This window comes from Filicampus tigris, chromosome 21 (assembly GCF_054856515.1).
Source record: "Filicampus tigris isolate MCC_2025a chromosome 21, RoL_Ftig_1.0, whole genome shotgun sequence".
Taxonomy (NCBI): domain Eukaryota; kingdom Metazoa; phylum Chordata; class Actinopteri; order Syngnathiformes; family Syngnathidae; genus Filicampus; species Filicampus tigris.
In genome coordinates, this window is record NC_141237.1 from 3,964,711 (window position 1) to 3,970,000 (window position 5,290).

At 40.5% G+C, this 5,290-nt stretch overlaps 1 protein-coding gene across 12 annotated transcripts in view; it reads left to right on the forward strand.

Annotated features, from left to right (window-relative positions):
• Positions 1-2,101: 2,101 nt before the first annotated feature.
• eya1 (EYA transcriptional coactivator and phosphatase 1) overlaps positions 2,102-5,290 on the forward strand; it is a 40,360-nt gene continuing 37,171 nt past the window's right edge. For all 12 annotated transcript variants that reach the window (XM_086020314.1, XM_086020318.1, XM_086020316.1 and 9 more), the window contains exon 1: positions 2,102-2,422. The gene's annotated coding sequence lies outside the window, so the exon portion shown is untranslated. The remainder of the gene's footprint in view (positions 2,423-5,290) is intronic.

Consider the following 5,290-nt stretch of genomic DNA (forward strand, 5'->3'; position numbering starts at 1 on the left):
AACATTCAAGCACGATTTTGTGGCAAATTATGTCCTCTGTTTTTGCGGACGATTACCTTGAGTGTTTCAATGTTCACACGCAAAACCATAACAACTTTCTGCATTGAAGGTATGTGGTTTTTAGTTAAAACCGGTCCTGTGTGGTGGTTGCCTAAATCCCGACACAACATGAAGACAATCTGTATGATTTTGATCCTGATTTACTTCCCTTATAACCAAAGTTGACAAAGGTTAGATGATCTAAAGATATTATCCCAATCGATTATCCTGTGGTGCAAGATGCGCCTAGCGATTTTTCTTCTTTAAACCAACGATCTGACGGCTCCAAAAATTATCCTGACGACGTTATAGTGAGTTGAGAGTCCCCTGTAAATTAGCCGATTGGAGGATGTCCAAAACACGATTAGAGGTTAGTCGACTCGAAGCTTTAAAAAAAGCCGAGTTGACGAGTCGATTCAAACACCAGAAAAGTGATTTTATTAATTTTTTTAAATAGTCGGTAACTCTGAAGAAGATCCTAACCGATTATCCTCTGGTGTGAGAAGTTCTTACTCAAAGACCGATCTGAAGATCATCCAAAGCAATTGTCCTGTTGCGTGAGGGGCGTTGCGATATTCATTTTACTCTCCACGATCTGTTTACAAATCGATCATGGGCCAACTCTCACAGGACGATCAAAATGAACGTTGTTTACAGGGATTCAGTGATTGTCCTCTGAAATTTGATTACGACAAGGAGAAGAGCTGTAGTCTCTACACATGCTAGCAGATAGCCTAGTTTCATCCTTGATGTCTTTTCTGAAAGTCTCTCAGTCCAGGCACTGGGTCAGGATCAATCGCGAAAGACTCCTGGTAGAACTTTAGTGTTTAAACGCCATCATCAACCGTAAGCAGGAGGCCCAATGGCTGACACGGCATTCCATTATTTTAGCTGTTGGTGTTCTTCTTCTGTCATCACCTCTTTAGCATAATGAATGTTTGATTTCAGCCTTCTCAGGGAAGCTTTTTTTTGGGGGCGGTGGTTTTTGGGAATTAAGTGGGCTTTATTTTACGGATTTATTCAACGGATGACATATTTTTATGGAATTCATCATCGGATAAGGAAACAGAAGGTGACTGGAGAAACAGCTTGAGCGAATCACCAATTTGGGGCCGAGCAGTAGCAGCTTAGCGCAGTTGAAACAATAACCCGGAGTGGACAGAAGGCGCACAGACGCGGCGCGGACGTGTTGACGGAAGACTTCCACTAGGCCTGAGACGGACCAAGCCGATCCGCCCGGGCCGCTGTTGAAACTCCAGCTCGCCCCGGCCCTAATTACCTAAACCCTTGTTTACCCTCCCGGGTCCTTCTGCGAAGGAGAGAAATCCAATGGTGACCTACGACATACGGGGGAAGAGAGCAAAGAAAATGGGGTTTGTGTGTGTTGGGGGGGGGGGGGGGATGAAGTGGGGCAGAGGAAGGGCCCTCGGGGTCTTAGCCTGCACTGATACAATCTGGAGAAGATCCCCTTGCTTAAAAACGTGATTGTGAGTGGTTCCGGGTATGAAATGCCAGAGTAACTCATGATACGAGACCGATAGTATCACGACAGATCTATATTTCGCAGTAAATAAAGTAAAAACATTTGGATGAATTTTTTCGGGGATGCAAAACATTTTGAGAAAAAAAAAAAAAAAAAAAAAAAAAAATGAAAAACAGCAAAAATTAATTTTGGTCATGTTTCATCAAGCAATTTTGGGGAAAAACTGACTGACTGTTTTGACTTTCGGGCTGTGAGAGATAGGGTGCGCTAACTCTGTCAAGATATCAAGGGGATGTGTCTTCAAAAATTTGGGAGACTGCCAGGCTTTGTTTTGACAGATTTTTTTTTTAAAAAACATTTTGTAGGGTGTATGAAGTAGAAATGGCAAAGTTTTGTTAAAAACTTACACTGAGAGCTGGTTTGACCAAAGTCTTCCTCTTAGAGCAACTTTTCTGCTTTTTTTTTTTTTTTTAGCCACAACTTCTCCCTCCCTTCCCAGTTCATTCCCTCCCTACCCTCCCTCCTTCCCTCTCTCTCTCTCTCTCTCTCTCTCGTTCTCTTTTTTTCCTCCTCCACTTCCTCAGAGACACACACGACTAGTCAGCGCCTGCAGCTGTAATCGGACAACTCTCTCCGTTGTCGCTGGACCGGCCTGGCCCTGCTGAGGTACCGCGCTGGCTGGCGGCAGTGCAGTGGGGGTGCGCTCCATGGCTTCACAGGCTTAAAATGAAAAAGAAAAAAAGCGTCTTGTAAAGTTTCATCCCCGTCCGCCAATCATGCTGGAGATTCCGGGAGGAGAACTTTTTTAGAACTTTGGATCTTCTTTCTACAGTTTTGTTGTTTTTTTTTTGTGTGTGTGAAAAAAGGGATAAAAGACACAAGGATTCAAGCATAATTATTGTGAGTATGAAATTTTGTTTGTTATTGCATGGAATTGCTGCTGCCCTTTAATAGTGTGTGTGTGTGTGCGTGTGTGTGTGTGTTTGCAAAAAAAAACTAAACTTTTTATTCATAAATATGCATTTTCATATAAATAGAGGGTAAAATTAATATTACTTGAATGCAGGGTTAATTAAAAATTATTTCAAAGGGTGCCTGTGGTCTGGATGGTCACATAATCACAAAAATGCTCAAATAAGATTTGAAATGTAATTACAGTAATAAAAAAAAAGCTTTTTTTGTAATTGAACTAATTATCACGTTTTAAGAGTGTGGGCAGATTTAAATACAAAAGTTTGAATATGTGGTAACTAAACAAACAATCGTTGCACCAAATTCGAATAGTTGTGTCATTTGTTTCCAAAACATATAAGTTTTTATTAATTACATTATTAAAAAATGGTTTGGTAATTTTATAAATCAATAATAATAATAGTAACAGAAAAAAACTTCTGTCTTGAAAGGATCATTTTCGAAATGGCTCAAATTGGCCCATTTTAAAGTTAAAAACAAGTAATAAATGTAAAAAATTAAAGTAGTGCACAAAATTGCAATTGGAACTAATCATGAGACTTTAAAAAAAGTGTTTGGTTTTTTTTTTTCGTTCCTGGCACTTTTGAATAATTAAACACACCCCGGGTCAAATTGACCCAGCAACGTTACTGCTGTTCGGTAAAATAGCAAAAAGTGCCGTCCGAATTGCTCCCAAGTGGAAGCGCTTGACATTTCATGCCATCTGCTTCAGCCGCGGAATGCAGCGAGGAGACCCCGAGACGGAGGGCCGCGATTCAGCGTCCCCGTAAAAACGACACACACACACACCCGCACGCACGCACCCCCACACACAGAGTAATCACACACTCACTATAATTGAAGGGCTTTAACGTTAAAGGGGAAACTCCTCTCCCTTTTTCATCCTCTTTCGCCGTCTCCAAGGTGTGAGATGAAAGAAATGGAGGGAACGGTGGGCAACCAATGGCTGGTGGACCATTAAATGCACAGAAAATAAGTCCAAAAGAGCAAATTGCCAACTCGGAGGGATAATGGGGATAGGGACCCCTCCCTCGGTGTTAAACAAACACGACAAGCTGCTGCCATTCACCGGCACAATAACCTTATTTATCCAATTAGTGTGTATTTGCTCGCGTGGCTGTATGTGCACAAGCAGGAGCGGTCGGCATTGTGGATGCAGAGAATGGTGGTGTGGGTGGGGGTGGGGGGGGGGGGGGGGGGGGGGGGAAAGGGGGGTGGTAGGTAGTAAGTGGGATGATTTAGCAGCGCAGGGGTTGTTTACTAAATCGCACCAGGCGTTGTTTTGTTCAAACGTTACTGTTCTGTGAGCAGAATAGATGCGGAACGGCCCACTCAGCTAAAGGCGAGTTCGTTGTCAGAATAATAATAAGAAGATGCAAAAAAAAAATGCCGCTAATAAGTTGTGTGTGTGTTTTTTTTTTTTTTTAAGAGAATAAAAACAATTAGTGTAATAAGAAGTCATATGAAACCTTTTTGTTTGTTTCGACAATAATGACGGCCGGCTTGTTCAAAAACTGAACAAAACAAAAAAACAAAAAATCCCCATGGGCATAGATTCATTATTCAATATGACGTAAAATATATTTTTAAATCTCATTATCACTTCCACGTTTGTTTACTTTAAAACCTGACCTGCAACAAACACAAAACGGAGGATTTTACACACCTTGATGGATTTATGGCCCAGCAAAAATGTTACTTAAACACTTCAATGTCTTTGGGTAAACAATCAATATTAATGTTTAAATTGCGCTTTAAAACCGTAATTATCGTTCTCGAGGCCTTTCTGGAAGAGACTTGTGATTCGATTTCATGTTGCATTTCATTAGCACAACACTGATAAATTACAACACTTTTAAAAACGACGCCCGCTTTAATCAGCCGTCGCCGTTTTGTTTGCTCAGGTTGATGAAAGGCAAATGAGGAGCCATTTACATTCAAATATGCACAGCGAGTTTATTTAATTAGGCTCCCGCCGCTCAAACGACAACACGGCCGGCCCCATTTTGAAAAATTTGCATTCGAGGCCCGTCATCCTAAGCGGAGCGTTGCATCCCCAAAAAAAACAAAAAAAAAAAAACTGCACCCCGGCACCCATTCGCAACATCTGTGTCCAATTGTCGTACGCGTCCACATTCTTTTGCTTGCCCGACAGATTTATTTTCCCTGGGCCACCATGTGGACTCAGCTGACCAGCTTAAGTGAGGATTAGTCGCTTTAAGGTTCCAATTTTTTTTTGATTAAAGAAGTGCAAATCAAAACATGATAATAAATGGCCTAATGATATTAAGTATCAGTAACAGCCCTTTCTTTTTTTCTTTTTTTAAAGAGCTCTAACATATGGGAAAACCCTTGCAACTATAATTTTACAAGCACAGTAATGCCATTATTGAACTGGGAGGACTGATTTAAAAAAAATAAAAATAAATAAATAAAAATAACTCTTAAAAAAGAGAATGCAAACATCAGTCATGCCGCAAACATCAACAGTTGTATCGTATTCCAGTGATTTGAATTCTGAAGTGAATGGACGGAGATACAAAAGAGGTTTCCAAAAAAAAAAAAAAAAAAAAAAAAAGTTGCAGTCATACCATGAACATCGGAAGGACCGATTTCACCATTTCAAGTTTTTGAAAGTGTGCTTAAAAGTCTAATCAAGTGCTTTGAAATAGGACGTCATAAAGCTCCCGAAAAGGCAGACATCAATCATAAATATCAACGTTTTCCTCCATCTACATACAAACAATCTCTTGTTGCTGCTGATTTTAATTATGACCTGGAAGGACTGATTTTACT